The sequence below is a fragment of the Mauremys reevesii genome, linkage group 7, assembly GCF_016161935.1.
Source record: "Mauremys reevesii isolate NIE-2019 linkage group 7, ASM1616193v1, whole genome shotgun sequence".
In the NCBI taxonomy this organism is placed as follows: domain Eukaryota; kingdom Metazoa; phylum Chordata; order Testudines; family Geoemydidae; genus Mauremys; species Mauremys reevesii.
In genome coordinates this window covers 87146834-87169360 of record NC_052629.1, presented here as the reverse complement: position 1 = coordinate 87169360, position 22527 = coordinate 87146834, and the positions used below count along the sequence as shown (strand labels likewise).

At 40.6% G+C, this 22527-nt stretch overlaps 1 protein-coding gene across 2 annotated transcripts in view; it reads right to left on the bottom strand.

Annotated features, from left to right (window-relative positions):
• Positions 1-8513: 8513 nt before the first annotated feature.
• SLC6A1 (solute carrier family 6 member 1) overlaps positions 8514-22527 on the bottom strand; it is a 164900-nt gene continuing 150886 nt past the window's right edge. The window contains exon 18 of one of the 2 annotated variants that reach the window (XM_039481419.1): positions 8514-8710. The gene's annotated coding sequence lies outside the window, so the exon portion shown is untranslated. Of the gene's footprint in view, positions 8711-13061; positions 13291-22527 lie in introns of those variants that run through there. The other variant, XM_039481421.1, reaches the window with a different exon arrangement.

Here is a 22527-nt window from a genome sequence, read left to right as displayed (position 1 = left end):
GAGCATTCAGGAGAGGAAGGGGAAGTGAGCTTGGGCCAGAGCTTTTGTTAAATAAAGCCCTTATAGAACCAGTTGTCCTGGAACAACCGGTTCTAAACGGCCTTCTAAATGTAACAACCGGTTCCTGCGAACCGGCTCAATCTCACCACTGGTTATCCCATGAAGTATGAGGACGTATTATGTTGATTATAAAAATCCGGGATATTGTTGTTACCTTTATGAATGTCTAACCCTGTTTTGAATCCTGCTAGCCTCTTGGCCTCAATCATCTTATGTGACAAATGGGTTTCACAGGCTAATTGTGCATTGGGTGAAAAAGTATTTCCTTTTATTATTTTAAAATTTGCCATATCTCGATTTTCAATGAATGTCCCCTCGTTCTTGTGCTATAAAAGAGAGTGCAGAAAAGTTCCTGACCTATCTTATTTGTACCATTCATTATTTTATATACTTTTATGCTCCATGTTATTTCTTTCCTTTTTTAGATAAAAAGTCTCAGACTTTCTTTATATGCAAGTTTTTGCATATCCTTAATCATGTTCATAGGGTTCACCTGAAAAGCATGTTTATAATGCATGGCCCTTAATACTTGTCAAGGCTAACAAGAGACTTTAATAGGATGGACAAGCCTCTGCATTAGTGGCATTTGGGGGAGAATGGAATTAGGAAAGACATCTGCATTCTTTGTGCTGTATCTGTTCCATCAGCTAATTTAGAGTGATTTTTAATCCTGACTGCTTGATAGCTGCCAGGAGACTCCTCTGCAATCAATAATTCCTTTTGAGAACATTCAAGAACTTATTTTATGTGCTGTAAAGTTCTCATGAAGAACTCCACACTTCAGAGGCTGCACAATTTTCTGAGACGCTTGCATTTAAGGGCAATTGAAAAGGGATTGTTCAAAAATTAATTCCTCTTTATCAGTTGCCAGAATATAAGGCTAAAAGATGGCTTTGGGAGAGAGCTGTTTCAGCTATAGTTCAGTTCCTTGATAAAGTGCTGGGTAAAAATATTTCTCATTCACCAGTGGAAATGAACACACATAACAGAGAGGCTTTACTGGGAGAGGCAGAAGAGTACTTTACGGCTGGAGGTATATTTCATTCTTTGATATCCTGTTGTGGAATAAAGGAAGTTAGTGCAGTTTGGGTAATTTGTCAAAATTGGCATGTTCCAGAATAATGTGTTGATTTGAAAATTTCATTTTAAAATCATCAAAACAATTTGAAATGGTTTTGAGTTTCTTCTGCATTCCCAATCCTATAATTCTTCTGTGAAGGAAACTCCCTTTGATTTCACATTGTCCATGGCATATTGTCAGCAAAATCAATAGGTCATTAATAAGAAGTTTTAGCACATTTTACACTGATGCCAAAAGCTAACTGGTACTTGTAGAGTACAAGATACAATACTGTAAACTGAAAAGTCATCACTTACTAACAGTTACTACACAGCAGTTGTGTATCTCAGGGATGCCACAATATTTAGTTATACTTAGAAGAAATAACTATGCTGTCTCAGATAGCACTGCTGATAAATGTTGAAATGTTAATGGCACCCACTCTGTGAGCCTGAACTTGCTTTCCCATTCTGCTAAGAGATTTCCATAAAGTCCAGTGCTAGTTTTGATGTGTAAAGGAAACAGGATCAAGTTTTAAGACTATGCAGTCTAGTTTCATAATAAACACAAGACTTCAATAGGGCTATGCAGAGGGGTCTGCCTATGTGTTGTAACTTGCAGGACTGGGAAGTTGTTATCAATCCAGACATAGGTGGGGGTTAAAATTGTGAACTAATAGAGAATGAAATAAAAGCAGCATCATGTATTTTTTTTATCATGATCAAACATCAGTTTCTTAAAATGTTTGCCTGATTGGAGACTCATGTAGTGTAATCTTCTCATAGTAACTTTGTTCATGATTTCTGTACTTGAATTTATACTGTAAGAAACACAAACAAAAAGTAATAATCAAATGTTCTTTAGCTGACAAAATGACAGCGTTATAATTGCACCAGAAGATGCTGTCGTGGTATTTTTCAGAGCATGAATGGATAGAGTACTTAGACCAGCCTTTGGTGCAAGGAGACATATTTAGCTATGTTATCTAATCAATGGGACCTCCCACAGAGCAACATTCCTAGAAGATGACTGACAGTGTTTAACAAACACAAGCTTCTCCTGCTGTTTTCTTTGGCAGAATTACAATTGCTCTTTTTAGAGCCAGTATTTTGCACATTATGAATACAGTGGAGTATGTATAACCACTTCTAATACATGAAGTTAGGAGCCAGTTTTCTAGTAGCTTTCCAACAGAAAGCCCCATAGGAAGTCCTATTGTATGCCGTTGTTGCTCTCAACTAGTAAACAGATATTTTCTTCCAAGTGATAATGCACAGGAAGAAAGGGAATGAATTCCAGTTCAGTAAGAATAGTAATGTCTATATTTTCAGAAGTCACCAATGATTTTGGGTGCCTCTGATTTTGAGTGCCCAACCCGAGACACCCAAAAAGGGGCCTGATTTTTTTTTTGACTGTAGATGCACATCACTTGCTGAAAATCAAGCCCCTTTCAGATGTCTCTAGTTGAGCACCCATAAACTGAGACACCCAAAATAATGAGTGATTTTTTTGAAATATAGGCCATTTCTCTTGTATTTATAACAGTGTAACCTACAGCAGAATGTGTGTTATAGGTCCCCCTATGTACTTGATACATGAAGGATGAGTTTTTACAACGCCCAGCACCCTAGCCTTGGCTTTTTAACTTAGCTGTACAGCTCATGCTTTTAGGTCTGTAGATCCCCAACTCAGTTACCAGTGTGTCATGCAAGAGGGCAGCCATCACAATAGCACTAATTAAAGGCCTGCATGTGTGACCTTTATTCACATTGAGTGGCACTTAGCGGAGTGTGTGACTACTTTTGTGAGTAACAACTACTCAGCATGAATATGGATTCAAGGATGAGGCCAGGGTTGCTTTTAGCCCAGGCTGGCATTTTTAAAGGGTCTGAAGAGAGTTCAGTGCCCAATTGCTGCTCCTGCTTTCATTACAAACATGAAGGCCCCTATTCAGCACTGAAGCATGTTAATTTACCTTGGCAATACTTTGACTTCATTGGGATTTAAGCTTGTACTTAATTGATTTACTGATTGGGGATGGGGTTGCCCGTCTGCTTAAAGCTAAACACATTGCTAAGTATTGTGCTGAACTGGGGCCTTGTACAACAACTTGCATCAATAGATTCCAATATGCTTCAACAATTGTGCTTACAGTGAGTGTCACATTACTGTGCAAGAAGTCCCATTGGTATCAGGCATTGCCCCTAGATAAGAAGTGCATTTATCTCTTTTGGTAAAAGGTGGCACAGCACAGTGATGCTACACATCAAATTAAGAAAGGGAAGGATCTAGTTCAGTGGTTCCCAAACTAGGGTTCGTGAACCCCTGGGGGTTCGTGAAATGTTACAGGGGGTTGTCGGGGAAAAAAATCCCTAATGGCAGACAGAGCTGTCCCTAGAGACCACAGGCAGCAAGGGGCCAGCAGCTCGGAGTCCCTGGACTTCCAAGAGCTAAGCATCAAAGCAAGCCGATCTGTCACACTGAGGAGATTTAAACTTCAAGACTCCTTGTAAGAAATGGAAAGGGGAGTGGATATTTTTTGCTGTTTTTTAAATTAAATAGGCAGCTAGTGTTTTTAAAATTATTATGAACAAATTTAAGCTTTGTTGCAACGTGCGTTATTTGCCTGGACTGCTCAGGGCCTGAATGCATGTGTAGGAGGAACTCTTTGAGTTGGCTTCTTAAATACCTTCATGCTGTTTCACATCTGATACTCCTTGGTGAAACATAGGCTTATTCAAAGTCATACAAGCTAAGAAAGTGAGATCTTGGAAGAGTGTTGCCATTTTCATAATGTAATAAAAATACTGTAATGATAAACAATAATAATAGATAGTGTGTAATAAGCATGTTATAAAACACATTTTATATTTCCAAGATCACTGCTTTTTATAATTTATACTCAGGTAAAGGAGAAAATCCCTGGAAATATTCATTTTTAGGAGGGGGTTTGCGAGACTTGACATTTTAGTGAAAGGGGTTCACAGGTTGCTAAACTCTGGGAACCACTGATCTAGTTGAAGTCATAGGAAAAACATACATAGGCAGAATGGAATTACCTCAGTTGGAATTTCACCAAAACTGGGGATTAGCGCCCCCTTGGATGAGACTTTCAAAGATTATCAAGAGATTTATCCACACATCCGTCATTGACACAAATGGGAGCTGTGTGGTTAAAATCTCCTAATCTGCTTTGAAAACCTTGATTTTAGTATATTCATTCATAACAGAGTAGTTGAATTCCTGCTTTAAATGCAAAACTCAGATCAACCTTAACTCAGTTGGTGCCTCTTAACAAACACAGTTACAATGGCAGTGAATGTGTGATATACATGGGAGTAATGGGATGTTGTTTTATTTTAAAGGCATCGGTGTAGGGTTTTATATATTAGGTTTGAATGGAAAGTTGGTTTCACAGTTAATTTGTATCTCTTAAATTGAAACATTAAGCATCCCGATTAAATTTACACAGTGGATTATTGAGTTTATTCCACAATTTACACTCTGAGTTTGTTAGTCTTGAGGTACAAAAAAATCATTACTTCTCAGCAGAGTGCTCTGGGAGATTGTCTGCCATGTGATGTTGGATAGGTGAAGAAAATAACCCCCAGAGCAACTCCTACAGAAAAATTAAATGACTGCTGGATCCATGAGAGACCAATCCATATAGATGCTGAGCACCTGAGACATGCTGAGTGCTTCCCTCTCCCTTCCCATTGCAGGCCAAACGTAGAAGCCCATTGGGACTCTTTTCAGATGACAGGTGTGTGTAGGTCAATGGGAGCTCCTTGAGTAAGGTCCTGTAGCCTAGAAGGTTATTTTGCTTGCTTGCCTTTATCTCTTATGGCTTTGACTGTTTGTTTTATGATAATAGGTTTATAGATTTATATTAAAGTAGTTTGGCTGTAGTGCAAGAGACCTACAGGCCATATCCTTTTTGTTAAGCGAAGGCAGGGGTCGGCAACCTTTCAGAAGTGGTGTGCCGAGTCTTCATTTATTCACTCTAATTTAAGGTTTCGCGTGCCAGTAATACTTTTTAATGTTTTTAGAAGGTCTCTTTCTATAAGTCTATAATATATAACTAAACTACTGCTGTATGTAAAGTAAATAAGGTTTTAAAAATGTTTAAGAAGCTTCATTTAAAAATTAAAATGAAGAACTGCCCGGAACACTGGCCAGGACCCGGGCAGTGTGAGTGCCACTGAAAATCAGCTTGTGTGCCGCCTTCGGCACGCGTGCCTTAGGTTGCCTACCCCTGAGCTAAGGCAAAGTTAGCATACGTATGTCTGGGACCTTTCACCTAGATAGATAGTGATAAGTTAAAGCATAAGGTCCATATATGGCAGCAACCTTTAACTTGGATAGATAAAGGATGCATTGAAGCAGAGTGGCATAGAGGCTTTCCAAAGTTCCTGCCCTCTGTAAACAGGTACACCACAAGGAAAGAACCGAAAGAACCAGGAGAACAAAAATAACAAATGTGTGAATGATCTAATGTCATTAATATGTATGTATATGTCATCAGTATGTACAAACATACCAGCCTATGGAGTAAGTGTATCCCAACATTTTGGTGGCTGAGGAAACTAAATTTGGATATAGAAGGAGGGCTCAAGCACTCATGCCCTATAAGAGGGGTGACACACTGTGCCACAACTCACCTTTTATTTTATTTTCTCTAATCTAATCTAATCAAGTGTCTGTGCATCTAAGAATCTAAGATTCAAGCGTCTTTCTTAGTTTATTCGTCTTTTAGTTTAATTTTAAATTTTGTCAGTTAAGTGACATTCTAAGCCAGTTTCCATAGCTCTTAGCTCTAGCTTCTTCTAAGCTCTGCTCCTGCCACTCAAGAATTGAGGAACCTGAGGCGAGGCTGGTCCTTGGTCTCTTATAACCAGGCCATCAAGGAAGGGTGTGAGTATATTAATTAAAATATTTATAGTATATAATATCATATGTATCTTTCAAATAATAGTATTGCATTTGTAACTCTGATTATTTTAGCAATTGATTACTATTTAATTATAATTCCTTTTTATCGCAATAAAAGTTTTTAAGACTATATTGGTCTCAGTTTGAGTGTCCTGTCATACCCCCAAGGGTCATGTGCATATTCTGTGTAACCTGATTCTGGGACAAGACCTTAGTATCTTCTGATCAGGTTGATTGGTGAGCCTATAACCCATACTATCCAAATTAATAATATTAACCTCCTAAATCAGGCAACAGTCCAATGCAGTGGTTTGTGTTTAAGGATTTTATCATCAATTTTTCTTCATATACTTGAAGCTAATAGTACTTTGTGCTAGGGTCAAATCTAGTGAGCTAAGTGGTACTGGATAAATTGTTTACATTCTTGGAGGTGTAAACAAGTGGCAAAGATTTGGAATTAACAACTTTATGTTCGAGATGAGATTCCATGGGAAAGACGGGACAAAACTGCCTCACTCGTTATCTGGCTGTGCAAACTAACAAGGACAATAAGTTCAAACTTAAGTAGCATCTAACACTGATGAGCTTCTATTTTGAGAGAGAATGATTGAATTCAAATTAGTCTCCTTTTATTGTAAAACAGCTGTGGAGGGGGAAGGTAATCCACCTGCTCTTCCTTTACAGCTTTCAGTAAAGTTATGACTGCATGACACCTGCACAAAAGTGGAAACCAGAGGTTAGCATGTCTTGTAAGGACAGTCTAGCTGAACTCTTTACTGTTGCTGAAGGTAGAGTTGGATGAACAGTTCACAGGGAACAATTGGAATTGTTGAACTTAATTCTTTCTCCCTGTCTGTGATCTGTGATGCTACACAAAGGACTATCTTTTGCCTCTAGGTGTTGTTGTGATACAAACAACAGGAAGTAGTAATAAACACTGCAGGGATGGACACAAACATTTGTGGAATGCGAAGTGATGGGGATGTTAGTATATGGATCATTAATTGAGCTTCAGCAAAATCATACATGGTCTTTTATTAAGGTTCACCGGAATGTTGTCACGCCTCATTAAAGGAATATCTGCCAAATTGTTCTGAACTCTCTCCACTAAGACTAAGCTGACATCATTAATCTCATGTCATTGAAGACATGAGCTGATCCTGAGTCATAAAACTAGAGGTTGAAAGCCACCGAGCTCTCAAGCATATGCATTTATTAGTGATTTTTAAGAAAACTGAATTCTCCTCCTTCTTTGCCTTCCATTGTTTGCATCAGTCACTAAAAAAATGTACGTGGTGTGTTTGAAAACGTAGCCAGTTTTGGCATTTGTACTTACAGTGACAAAATGCTAGTCTATGCAGAGCACTGGAGGAACATTGTTCTGACAGCCCATTGAGTTGTATATCTCCAAACTTTTCCTGGTTAATGTACCATGGAGCATGTTCCACCCCTACCCCTCCTGACCCCTCCCTCCCCTCTTGTGCTGATGACACTGTTCTTTGAAGCATGATTTGTCATGGAACATGCCAAAGAAACACGGCTTTCAGCTGGAAGCATCCCAGCACCCCTGTCTGAAATGCTTTCAGCTGCAAACAGGGGAAGTATCTTCCCTTATGTTTATTTCACAATACTCCTCACCAGGAGAAATCTGGGTACAGCAGCACATTATTACATTTAATGTAAAAATGGTGGAGATTCTGCTAAAAAGATTTTAGAAAGAAATGCCAGGGAGAAGGCAATAAAAATATCCCAATTAAGCAGCACCACTTGAATGTATAACAATTTGACATCAATACAAGGCTGCAGTCGGTTTTGTTTTAATTTGTGTGCTTATGTTAATGGCACCTTCTAATTAGGGTATCCATTAAACCTCTGTAGAACTAATTTAACAGGGAAACTTTTCAATTAAATGTATTCAAATTGGGCAGCAATAAACCTGATTTTTTTTGGCACAAAGTAATGCCAAGCCCATTATGTTCCATTGCACAGGATTGTACAGCTTCATTGTGTATGATAAACAGGTTATATAAAGCTGAGCAGAGTAGTAACATGCATTGATAATGTATTTTTTAAGCTTAATAAAAGCTTCTGAGGAAGCAAATGTTGCCATACAAGCACAAAAGTGTGTGGAATTCAGGCATCAAAATGCAAGTAATGTGGAAAATGTAAAGATCTAAAATGAGAGGTTATTGCTTGAGTGTTACTATATTCTTAGGACTCTGTTGTTCTTTTGTTTTTGGTTTGTTTTATTACCATTTTATAAGAAATACTTCTAAATTCTGGGAAATGGAGCCTATAAAAAAGGGAGGCTTGAAAGCACAACATCAATGTAGTCATAATATCATTTCTGAAAATGAAGACTTATTTCAGACCATTCAGGAAAATACATTTTAATTTTTTTGTATATGTCAAAAATGCATCTTTATGGCAGGAACCTGCAACATGCTGAGCATCAAAATTAAGCACATAATTGATGAGAATGAGTGTTTTTCTTTACTGGTACTCTCCCCTCCACATCGGCACTTGTAGAATGGGTCTGGTCATAACGTTCATGGGACTTTGCATGTGCTTAGTTATACAGATGCTTAATTTTGCTTTTCTAGGTGAAAGCCATGACACTTGGCCACTTTCAGGACTGATGCCGTGAGCTTGACCTGTCTAGGATACAAGAGAGATAGAAATTTTAAAACGTCTTAAGTTGATACTGAGCCATTCGGTTCATAAAACTCATGTAATCTATCATTGTCTGACACAGCACAGCACACATTCTACGATTCAACTTGTGTCGTTTTGTTTTCACTTTCTTAAAAAAGTCCTTTCATTTAATTTTTTTACTTTATGTCAAAACAAAATGACCTTTTTTGTTTCATTTCAAAAAGCCTATTTGAAATAAAAACTTTTAGTTCAACATTTCTTGATGTAAATTTGAAAATTTTCACTGGAATTGACACTTTCTCATCAAAAACCAAACCAAACAGATTAAATGAAGCTATACTTTTTGACAAGAAAACTTTCCAGATGAAAAATTTTAATCAGTTCTAGTATTCTCTACTATTAGTTTGCCCGGCCCTAGAAGGGATTAATTAAATCAAGGTAATTAGCCTACATCACAATGGGTTTAAGTAACCCGGTGTGGAAAAGCAAGCAAATGAGGTTGTCATTTCAGTCATACCATTTTCCTGGTCAGTAATCTCCGGCTGGTATTTAGCAAGCCTTTTCAGTTTATAATAATATAATGTAATGGCTTATGACTACATATATTTTTATTTTCTAAATGATGAAACATGTCAGGCTTGTTCATATGCACATAGCAGCCCTCATTACCTGAAGTAGTGCAGACACACTTTTAGTTCACTTCCTGTTTTTTTGATATTTGCCATGAGTTATATCCCCAATATTATATGTCTGTGATTGGATAACTGTTGTGTTATCTGTGAACATAAATTTGCCAGTTGAGGCCCAACTGTTGTACTAAGCTCCAAACTGCAGTTCATAGAAAAATGAAAAAAAAAATCATGAACATTTTGATTTTTTCCCCAAAATATGAAAAACAAGTTATCTAGTTGTTTTTGAATAAAAGTTTCAGTTTTTTTAAAGCATCTTATCAGCTTAGCTGTATGGTGGGATTTAAAAAAAATCAAGATTTCCAAAAGTCAAATGTCTCATTTGAAAAATTGAAAAATCTTGATTAGAAATTTGTGAAGTTTACAGAATTTCAGAACAATTTTTTTTGTGAAAAATGTCAATAAAGAGCATTTTTGATTAAATATTTTTTGTTAAAAATTAATCAACTCTACTACAAACTACAGATATTTTGCATACAGGTTATGGATGAGATCTCTCTTAACTGGTCTTAGAAATCTACTAGTTGTGTATTGATTTACCAGTCCCCTCTCTTCCAAGGTATGTTAAATTTGTTATACCAGCTATCTCTGGTAGAGTGTTTTTTTTTCTTCCCCCAGCTTATTTGGGTAGCTAAAAGTTGCAAGTTCTAGTCCTGATATTACCTGTATTCATATTACTGAAGTAGGCTGTCCTATTTGTACATGTGACCAAAGATTGAGATGGCTCTGAATCAGCAAGGTACATAAACTTAAGTACTTCAGTTGTCCTACTGAAGTATAATATAGCAATGAAAAGTATTGTGCTAATTGAAAGTTCTGTGTAGTAATTTATATTGATGGAGCTATTTATTGTGAGCTTTCTCCTCTTTCTCCTTTATTCCTCATTTTCAATAAGGACTATGTGTGTATTTACCATTTCCAGTTAGTAGCAGTCAGTGCCAATACTTTGTTTTCACATAGCCATTCATTTGATCAGAATTAGAAATAGTAAAGTGGTTTTTTTGTTTTGTTTTGTTTTTACATGCAACTCTGGTAATACAAAATCACCTCTGGCTGGAATACAGCCAGTGTGTTTAGATAAAGTACTAATTTAATTTTGTTTTTTTCCATGCCATTAACTATCAAAAAAATATTCATGTGTTTCAGGTTTTCCATTGTTTTGAGTATGTAAATATATGTGCATTTTTTGCTCTCAGCTGTTTACTTGGTGTGTACAGGAGATTTTATCTGAGCAGATACATGTATTCATGGGCTACCATGGACTTTGATCTTGTTGGACAGATGAAATATTTTCATACCTATTTTGTTTTATTTAATGATATTGTTTTGCCTTTTTTCAGTGCTATAAAAATGAGCTAACCATGAGATATTTACTCTAGATCCTCATTCCTTTACATCAGAAATACCATCTTTTCCCAAGGGATTTAGCTGAACACACAATGTTTTCATTATCTGAACTCTAGCCTTCAGTTACAAGCATCATCTCTATATAAATTACCTTTAAAAAGAAACAGTTTATCCTTTATACAAATCATCCAGTTTCCACAAGCCCCTTTATCACAAACAGGGCGGGCGGCGCGGAGCAGGCGGGGCCAAGCAGGCGGGGCGGCGGCCGGCGGGCGGGGTTTGGCTTGGCTGAGCTCCGGCTGCGGCGGCGGCAGGTCCACCAGCAGCGGGCGGCCGACGCGGGCGCCGCGCGGGCATGACTGCGGCCGTCCCCCTTCCCCCCGCAGAGCTGAGCCCCGCCGCAGGTCCGGGGCGGCCGGTCCGCTCCTCCGTCGGGCCGCCGCGGGCGCGCCGGCAGGAGCCGAGCCGAGCCGAGGGAGAGGGACCCCGCCCGGGGGGGGGAAGGGGCGGCGGCGCGCGCGCGCGCTGGGGGGCAGCCAATTCTAGAGCCGCCCCTGATCACAAAACTACATTATGCTTGATGGAAGTGCTAGTAAAACAGCCATCAGCACAGCCTGCCTTGTCACCACTTCACTAACAGTTTAATGGACTTACTATAACTTAGGCATGCATCCGATGAAGTGAGCTGTAGCCCACGCAAGCTTATGCTACAATAAATATGTTAGTCTCTAAGGTGCCACAAGTACTCTTGTTCTTTTTGCAGATACAGACTAACACGACTACTACTCTGAAACCTATAATTTCAGTCAGCTACATGATAGCTTTGCTACAGCCCCTGGTGTCAGGGAGCACATGGATGTACCAGCACGGGGAAGTGGGCCTCTTAGGTTTGTCCACACAGTAAAGCTCTGCACAGGCTGGCCTGCCGATCTAGCTTGAGTCCAGCCAGCGCGGCTAACAGTAGCAATGAAGACAGCACAGTGTGGGCTTCTGGGCAGGTAGTACAAGCCTGGCACAGATGCTGGGTACACTCAGCTTGCTAGCCTGCTCTGAATTGTCTTTACTTCTATTGTTGCCCAAAGTAGCTGGATTCAAGCTAGCTCAAGTAGTTAGATCCTGCAGAGCTTTTGCAATGTAGACATATAGGGTATGTCTACATTGCATACTAAGGCTGAACTCTGACTCTGGTCTGAGCCTAAGCCTGCTTCTGTCTACATGCAGATCAGTCTGGCTTGGGTAAGAAAGCACTCAGGACCTAGATCCCAGAACCCTGCTTGAGGAGGTGGATCAGAGCCTGTCATTTTGCAGTGTGGACACAGCTCAAGCTACAGACCTGAGTCAGAAATATGGATGTATTCACATGGCTGAGAGACCCAGGCCCAGCAATTGTAAACCCAGGTTTACAGTGCAGTGTGGACGCTCAAGAACTGGTTTGGAAACATTGAGTCTACAAGTCCCAAGTCCCATAGAACCGGGTTTAGTGAATAGTAATCACATGCCCAAGAGGCCCCAGTTCAGCGATCCATCCCTATTCAAAGCCCATAAGCACATCTTTAACTTTAGGCATATGCTTAAGTCATATTGACTTTGATGGAACATAACCATGTGCTTTAATGCTCTGCTAAATTGCAGCCCAAGGATGCCAAATTCTTAAAGCAACGGGGAAAGGTGTCATTAGACAATGATTTTATTCAGTCAGGCTAAGCCTGACTCCTAAAGGTCGCAGCTCACATCTGATTATAGTGATGCAAGGCAATGGACCTAATTAATTACTGTGCCAATCTTCTGTCTTTGATGGAATTAAGCCTTGGATTAATTTAATCTAATTGGTTTGGGAGGGTTTATCTTTAGCTGGGTTTCTACCCAAATTCATTTAAAAGAAATCCAGATTTTAATTTAAGGCCCCTGAAGCAGACATTGACAACTAGAGCTTCGTGATCCTTTAGGTACCAGCACAGTTCAGTTTGTTGGAAAGTGGCAGTGATTGGCCTTTGTGTGCTAAAGATAAGAGTTTGTGCAAATATATCATTCATTGCTAATATACAACAATCTGTAAAGAGCGAATTTAAAATGCTGTGCTGTGTCATTTTCAGAGCAAAGTTACTGTTTCCTTCAGTGTAAATTGGTGTTTCTTCCACAATGTTTTGATTAATTATGTTGGTCACTCATTCAAGGAAACATTTTTGACACAGCGCAGTGAACTGAAATGACCTGGAAATAATTTCCTAACAGAACCTGACACTTCTGTTTATCTCTAGATAGATATTTATTGTCTTGCTCAGAGAAGATTTTTGGCAAAATACTACTGAGTTGCTCTCAGGGCAGCTGCATACCATCACCTGCAATACCAGATGGCATTAAACATGCCAAGACATTTAATGACTTTCTGCATCAGAAGTGCTGTAAAGATTCAGAGGCTGCTTGTTGTCTTGATGCTTGGAAACATACAGTGGCACCAACGAAAAATGCAGCATCTTTTCAGGAATCAGCTGTGGCAGCATCCGACTCCTCCGCACAAATTGGTTGGGCTAAGTATTTTCCCCTTCCCTGTAATATAAAACCAGTGCTGAGCACAGATGGAAGCAGCTCATTGCTGTTATGTGTATATTGTCTCTAAAGAGCTGTGATGGTAAAACCTCATATAATCAAGAAACTGGGGTTAATAAGGGTGGGATCCTATATCTGAGGCACTCAGTATATCGCAATATCAGACACCATAATATAGGGAGAGGAGTGGAAACACTGTCTTGTTCACATGTACATGGTCCCTTCTTTGTTCTCCATGGACTGCTGTAATTGGCATAGAAGTTTAGGTAAGTTGTGATGGTATAAGAATTGTGCTTATTGCAAAGGCTTTTGAAAATCCTTTTTGGAAAATAAAACCAACCCCCCAGACCTCTCGAATTCACCTCTATTTAGCTTTTTTAGACTTCATTGCTTTGCATTACAGTCCTTGTGTTGTACAGAAATTGTGCTTCTGCAATTTAATAAACATGCCAATCAGTTGATTGAGTTTTTATATGTACAGGTTGGGTATTACCTGATTTGCTCAAGTGTTGTTTGTATAGAGAAAATTCCAAGCCCAAATATAAAGATTGTTTTTGTAAAATTTGGCCCTTTTCTATGCAGTGTTGCTTTAAAATGTTAAAAATTGAGTACTCCAGTTTTTATTGTATCCAAAGACAGATGATTAAGATATTGCATTATGACTAAAGCACCATTGCTGGCAAAACAAATTAATTTCTAGTTCTTGTGACACTTCCTCATCTGTCCTGTCTTCTCTAAGGCAGTTTTGGCCACATTTAGCACCATCAAGTACTTATGACTCACAAATAATTCACCAGATTACTTCAGCCTTAACGATCAAAATAAGCATAAAGATCTTCTGTTAACCCTAATATCGACCACTTAAGAGCTTGAAAAAATGACACCTGCTAGATTGAAAAATAGTATAAAATCTGTTTTATTATTATACTATCATGAATTTTCAAACCCTGCTCCTGGAAATTAAGAGATGCTGTTTGTATAAGTATATTTTTCAGAGTGTTTTACCAGTACGCTCAGCAATAGTTTTTTATTTTCTATAGAGAAGACTGATAATCAAGGATGCTATTTAGATACCAATACACATATTTCTCTTGTAAAAACTGAGTTGTTTATGTCAGCAAATGGGGTGCTCGGTTGGGAACAATACAAACAATGATCTCCAGCATAAAAGTGTAAGTCTGGAAATGACCTCACCTTCCTGAAAATATCATAAAAAAATAAACTTGCATAGTGGACCCAAAAAGTGAGTTTTACATCACTTGAAAAAATAAGAAAAGAAAAGAAAAGAAAAATCAGGCTAGCAAAAAAAGCTTCATCCAGATATATTTTCACCAGTGAGATGTAACATGTAAATTGATTGAAATTGTTTTCTGAGGAATAAGACTAACAGACATCTGTAGAGTGATACTTTAAACTATTTGGACCAAATTGCCACCCTCATTTCACCTGCTCTGTCATGTTGATGCCTCCTCAAATCTCTTCCCTCCTATAACCTGCGCTCCTCCCTGCAAGTCCCATGCAGGTTACTACATTGGCCTTATGCCTCTACACAGAGCAATGACCCTTTCCTTGAAGCCATTCTGGGGTTACATAGATACACTCTCAGTTATAGTCTAACAGGTATATTCCCAAAATATCATTTTTAAAAGCAATATTAAAAACATTGTCCAGGTCTTGAAGCTACTCCGACTTGTACCAACTGAGGATCTGTCCTGTTATCTAAATTGCATACTCTTCCTGGTTTTTAGGGAAACCCCTTTTAATTTACTCAGGTATCTGTTATGGTTGACACCAGAATAAATCTGGAACTCTCAAGCCTCCAAACACTGAAATCAGAATTCACAGTTACATTCCAAGACAAAAAGTATGTTAAAATGGAGTTAAGGTTGGGAGTACATATCACGAACTTAAGCGTGAAAAAGCATTACAGGGATATTATAGTTAACCCAAACTCCAGGCATTCCAAACCCAGGAAATTTAGAATTAATGTTACTCTTAAAAGAAATCCAAACTTCTTAAGGTACCCGAACAACCTTAACACTGCCCTATAGTGACTCCCTTCCATACCCATATCATTATCATAAGGACATTGTAGTGTTTGTGGTCCCAGATGAGCTGTAACATAAATCTTTAAAATATAGTTTTGCCTCATGATGTCACTAACTACCAGGGGCGGCTCTAGGCACCAGCAAACCAAGCTGTTGCCTAGGGTGGCCAAATCTAGGGGGCGGCAGGCTGGGCCGGTGGACCTGCCGCAGTCATGCCTGCGGGAGGTCCACCGGAGCCGCGGACGACCGGACCTGCCGCAGGCATGACTGCGGAGGGGGCGCTCGTCCCGCGGCTCGGCTGGACCTCCCGCAGGCATGACTGCGGCAGCTCAAGCGGAGCCGCCGGACCCGCGAACCGTCCGCAGCCGTGCCCGCGGGAGGTCCGCTGTTCCCGCGGCTCCGGTGGAGCTCCCGCAGTCATGCCTGCGGCAGGTCCGCTCGTCCCGGGGCTCCGGTGGACCTGCCGCGGGAGCTCAACCGGAGCCGCGGGAAGAGGGGACCCGCCGCGGGACCGAGGAAGGGCGGCGCAGCACACCGCGCTGCCTGGGGCAGCCTATTTTCTAGAGCCGCCCCTGCTAACTACCCAGGTGATTTTAGATCTGGGAAAAGAAAGAATTAAGAAATTGAAGGTGGGGGATAAAAGCCCAATAAGCTAAGAGTATCTGAGGAATGAGGCTAGGTTATTTCTAGTGCCTTCGGACACACTTACCTTACTGGTCATTTTCCATCTTGAATTTTTTAGTTATTCCTTGAGAAAGGAGGGACAATTATCTTCTAAAATCTCATGGTATGGAAAATGTTTTCTTTGGTACTGTAAGACCTTTATCTAGTGTAAATGGTTCCAAACTTAACTCAATGCTGCTCCACTGATTTCCACAGACTCCGGATCTAGCCCATAGCAATAAGAAGTTTACCGCAGGCCCTCTGGAGCTCTTCATGCTTTGAGTAGACTTGGCTCAAACTCTAGATCTTACCTTGCCATTATCACTGACCAGCGGAGCACCCTTGTGAAACTCTAACTCTTAGGGCCAAATTCAACCATACTCTTTTAGTCTCATTTTGTTATATGTTTAATTAGGAAACAAAGGGCCAGGACATGCTTGGCAACCTTCAAGCTGTTCTGAGGTAATATGCCACTGAATGTGCATCATCCAGGCAATGCCCTAATTAGGTCCAGGACAGCGGATTTTCAAAGGGAAGCTAGGAAAATGAGGAAACAAATCAGTTTTTCAGCCATAATGTGAGCAGGAGTTACAATACACTGCACATGCTCCCCTTCCCTGCAAGGAGCATTCTGAGTGATTGACCATTTTGCACCTTACGAGAGAGTGCGCTTAAAGATTCAACTTGTGTTCTTAATTGATTGACGTAAAGAATTTTGAGTGCTGCCTGCTCATATATTCATGCTGTTCATGGCTAGAGACACAGTGACAAGTCTGACTCCATTTGTGACCAGAGACTTAGGGGAAAATCTCTCCACATCCACAACCAAGAACGGTGTTGGATTAAAAGTAATAATTAATACATTAATTATTTTGGGGAAAATATGGTCCAGTGCAGACCCCAGATTTGGCTTGTATTATTAGAAATAAATATGTCTCTCAGCCTGCTGAGTTTGTGCTATGTGAAGCAGGCCTGTTAGTTTGCAAGGTCTGTGCTAATTGTAGAAAAACATTCAGAGACAAAGAGTTTGTCCTAAAAGTGATAAGACAACATGTTACAAATGTTTTTTTCTGAATTCGGGAACAAGATTTGTTATTCTTCCACTTTTACATTCCTATCTTGCTTGTTTTCTTTTCATGTGTGACAAGTGGCATGGATTGATTCATTGGAGTCTGTCATGTCCCAATGATTTGAGAATAGTTATGTTAAGTGAAATAGGGTGTGATTGTAAATGTATGTTTGAATGAGTGATAAAAGGTTGAAGTGCCAGCCTAATAAATAATAACTACCCAGGAACATTCGGCCGAAGAATGCACAGAATGGAAATAACCAGATGACCCCATAGGGCAAACCGGAATCCACCCCCAAAGACGGAGGGACCAAAGAACAAAATGCTTGTCACTGCTGTGCCATCTGCATGATGGACTATCATTTTAAACGTGAGAACCGTGATTGATTATCACTTCAAACATGAAAACAGCAGGATGAAGCAAACCCTATAGATTTGAATGAGGATGAATCCCTATAAAGACAGACTCTAAAAACTGAGAACTTTGAGTCTGGTTCTGCAACCACCCTCCAGGAGCATCAGATGCGCATCTGACAATGACTCGGCTCCACCCTCGTGTCCAGGCCACCTGGCCAGTAACTTGGCACGAGCAACCTCTAGGCTGATAACTATAACGTAAGCTGCCAGAGTGTGTGTGTGTGTAAAGGATTGTAGTTATAGGAGACTGTATTTTGTTTTTTTCATATCTGAATTTCAACCTTGTATTCACAAAAAATGTGGCTTTTTGCCTTATCCCCTTTACAAGATCCTGTTGGTCTTTATTGGTATAACAATGGCTCTAAAATAGGAGGAGGAAGGATGGGACGATCCTATGATCCCTGCATACACATTGCTGTAGTCCACAGGGTTTCTTTTTGTCCCTGTGCATAGGCGGAATTTGGAAGGTGAAGGTGGCAGGGGCCACTAGGTCCATTGCTGTTGCGCTGCTATTCTTGTGGTGGAAAGATGAAAAGGTTCCTTCCCTAATGAGTTTCACAGGACTCCAGTTTATATGGACTGGAGACAGTATTCAGGGTTTAGTCCTTGATCAGTTTTATCTTCCAGTGTCTCCAGAGCAAGAAACCTTTGTATTTAATAGTGATACTATCTCAGTTTTTTACAGTGTAATGTCCTGCATCCACAAGGAGCCCCAAAACAATCTTCAAACCAGTCCTGTAGCTTTTTCACAAACAAAACTCCTACTGATGTGAATGTGACATCTTGCTTGAGTAACAAGTGCAGATGTGACCCCATCGACCAAACTTTCAAAACTAATTTCACCGTGCAAAATATGTTTGTGTTCAACAAACCAACCAGTCTACAGCAGCGCTACACAGCTGACCAGGACAGGAAATGAAGAAGAATCCTGTATTCATTTAGTACTTCTGTCTAGCACAGAGAGTGACGTAGAAAATGAGACATTTACTACATGGGATTAATAAAACTCTGGTTTTGTTTGGGTTTTTGTCTATTGCCATCTAGTCTATGGCTGAGAGAGAACACTTCTATAAAATTGTTGGGAAGTGGTGTGCTGGATTCAGAGCAAATACGTTTTCTTTTGATTTTTACAAATTTCTAGCCCAATGTTGGTAACATATAGGAAGTGCTATGTGTGCATCATTATAAGCAATAAAAAGTATGCTGTTTAGAGTTGCTGTGATTTTTAGTTTTCATTATTCAGTGCAATTCATTTAGATTGAATTTCAAAGCACTGATGGCCCTGGGATCATGCAGATAAAACCCCTAGTGTGTCGTCTTCAAACCAAGCCCGGCTGCAATGGCAGTGTGGTGTCTTTGAACATCATTCTGGATATCAATTGGCACTTTGAAAAATAAATTATTTTAATGCTATGCAGTCAAATCTCGATTAAATCCTCTCCATTAAATTAATTTAAAATGCACGACATTTTATTTTAAAAATTGCATTTTAAAATATGAACTGTTTAACTGCCCAAACTCTGTGTGTGGGTGTGTGGGTGGGTGGTGGGGGGAACACACCACATATGAACTTTGCATTCTCTCTGCCCCATCTAAAAAGTATCTTATTTAGGTACTTCTATGGCACCCATTATCATAATATCTGAGAATTCAGATTTTAAAGGTATTTAGGCACCTAAGTCCAGTTGATTTCATTGGACATTAGTGGCAAATTTTAAAAAGTATTTAGGAGTCTGAACGCCTAACAATCTTTAATGTATTACCCCTGTGAAGAGGACGTTACTCATCCTGTGCAGTAACTGACGTTCTTTGAGATGAGTGTCCCTGTGAGTGCTCCACTACAGGTGACTTAAAAGCAGTGTATCTCAAGGAGGTAGGGACTTTGGATTTGATGAGAATGGGGTAGATAATACAGCTCTGCCTAATCGTGTATCAGAGAGAGGGCCTTGAGTAAAGGTATAATGCTTAACAAATGTGTGTTCAGAAGACCAAGTGACCGCTTTGTAGACATCCACTAGAGGAACTTTGCATAGAAAAGCCACGGAGGTAGCCACAGATCTAGTGGAGTGAGTTCTGATGCTGGCAGGAGGCGTAACTTTCTTTATCTGGTAGCACAGTCAGATACACTCAGAAATCCAGTTTGAAAGTCTCTGTGTAGAAATAGGTGTCCCTCTGGAGCACTCCGCAATGGAGACGAAGAGTCTGGAAGAGTTCCCAAAGGGTTTGGTTTTATCCAGATTGAATGACAAAGCCCTGCGTACATCTAATCTATGCACTGTGGATTCAAAAGAGTTTGCATGTGGTTTAGGAAAGAATGTTGGTAGGTGTATTGGCTCATTGATGTGGAATGACGAATGCACCTTTGGAAGAAACTTGGGATGTAGTCGGAGGGTAACCTTGCCCTTGAAAAATAGTGTAGAAGGTGGGTCTGCCATGAGAGCTGCTATTTCTCCTGCCCGTCTGGCGGAGGTGATTGCCACTATGAATGCTGCTTTCACAGAAATGTATAAGAAGGAGCAAGTGGCTAGGGGCTCGAATGGTTGTTGAGTTAAGCATGATAATACTAAGTGAAGGTCCCATGGAGGGGTAGGAGGTTTAATGTCCGGGTATAGGGATTGTAGCCCTTTAAGAAAACACTTGGTGATTGGATGAGCAAAAACAGAGGTATCATCAATCTTGTCATGAAAAATTGTAATAGCAGCTAAGTGGACTTTGATGGAGCTGAAAGAAAGGCCCGATTTCTTGAGGTCTAATAGGTAGTTGAGTATGAGCCGAAGAGGTGCAGAAGTAGGAGGATGCTGTTTAGTTGAGCACCATTATGTGAATCGCTTCCACTTGCAGAGATAAGTGATTCGAGTAGATTGTGTTCTGCTATGTAGGAGCACTCTTTGAACCTGCTCAGAGCATGCTAGTTTGTTTTGGGAGAACCATGTAGGAACCAAGCTTTGAGATGAAGCATGGACAGGTTGGGATGAAGAAATCAGCTGTGTTGCTGTGATAGGAGGTTCGGAGTGAGGGGCAATGAAATTGGTGGGCAAAGTGACATTCTGGTGAGGAACGGAAACCATGGCTGTCTGAGCCACGACGGGGCAATCAAAATTACCGTGGCATGATGTGTTCGTATCTTTGTCAGAACTCTGTGGAGGACAGGTATTGGGGGAAATGCATATAGTAGGTCCCGGTCCCATGAGATCATGAATGCATCTCCCAGGAAATGTTTGCCCAGTCCTGCTCTGGAGCAAAATTTGGGACATTTCGTGTTTTTCGCAGTTGTGAAAAAGTCTATGGTTATGTATCCCCAAATGCAAAATATGTTGTGGATGATTGTGTTGTTTATTTCCCATTCATGATCCCAGGAAAAGTGTCAGCTTAATTTGTCTGCTGTGGTATTCACAGGTCTGGGAAGCTAGGCGGCTGATATCCGGATGTTGTTCGCAAGGCTCCAATTCCAGAGCTTTATAGCCTCTGTGCAAAGTGAATGAGAGCGAGCTCCTCCCTGCCTGTTCAGATAGAACATAAGGGCGATGTTGTCTCTCATTATCCGTACATGTTGGTTCCAGATCAATGAGAGGAAGTGACGGCAGGCATTGCATATGGCTCAAAGTTCTAGGACGTTTATGTGTAGGGAAGTTTCCATTGAAGACCATAGCTCCTGAGCTGTGTGGTGGAATATGCATGCACCCGACTCTGTGGGGGATGCATCAGTAGTCATTATGAGGGATGGAGCATCCTGTAGCAAGGGGACTCCAGAGCAGAGGTTGGAGAGAACTGTCCACCATAGGAGAGAGTCTTTGACTCTGAGGGGTATGGATAGATGCTTGTTTAGAGCGTGTACATTCGGTCTGTGAGCTGTGGCCAACCAAGCTTGGAAGCACCTCCTGTATAGTTGTGCATTTTTGACCACGAAAGTGCATGAGGCCATGTGACCCATGTAGACCGTCTCAAGCAGTGATGTGAGGACTATTGCAAAGTTTCGTGGCCAGTAGTTTTATGGTGTTGAAGTGGTCGGGAGAGAGAGATGCTAATCCCGTCCAGGAATCAAGGTGTGCTCCTATGAACTCTAGGTGCTGGGTAGGAGATAACGTGGATTTGTTTTTGTTTATTTGTAGGCTGGAGCAGAGCGATTGGTTTTCAGCCCTCGACCTCCAGGACGCCTATTTTCATGTGACTATACATCCAGGCCACAGACGTTTCCTTCGTTTTACCCTCAGCTTGACACATTTTCAATACAGGGTGCTACCCTTCAGCTATTCACCGCCCCCCGAGATTTTTCCAAGCTTCTAGCCATAGTCTTCTGAGGTAGGCAGTGACTACGGCTAGGAGCTTGGAAAAAACTCGGGGGGCGGTGAATAGCTGAAGGGTAGCACCCTGTATTGAAAATGTGTCAAGCCGAGGGTAAAACAAAGGAAACGTCTGTGGGCCGGATGTATAGTCACATGAAAATAGGCATCCTGGAGGTCGAGGGCTGAAAACCAATTGCTCTGCTCCAGCACTGGGATTATGGTGGTGAGGGCAACCATTTTGAACTTTTGCTTTTTGATAAATTTGTTGAGCCTCCTGAGGTCGCGGATAGGTCATCATCCACCAGTTTTCTTTTCTGTTAAGAAATAATGGGAATAAAACCCTTTTCCTCTGTGTTGTATAGGCACAAGTTCCACTGCTCCTAATAGAAGGAGGTGTTGTAATTCTTGGAGGAGCAGTTGCTCGTGAGAATGGTCCCTGAAGAGGGACGGGGAGGGTGGGTGTGTGGGAGGCAAGGTTATGAAAGGGATGGAATAGCCAATTGTGATGACCTCTCTAACCCACTTGTCGGTGGTAATGTTTTGCCATTGGTGGGAGAATGGCCGTAGGCGGTGTCTAAAAATAGGGACATGGGTGTAAAGCTGAGTGATCATCATTCATTTTACCTACCGAACCAAGGCTAATCTATTAGTCGTCGGGGCGTTGAGACGCTGCGAAGAATTGGGGGTGTGGTGCGGTATGGTATGGTCACTGGCGTTGCTGCTGTTATTGTTGCTCAGGTGACCTATGGAATTGCTG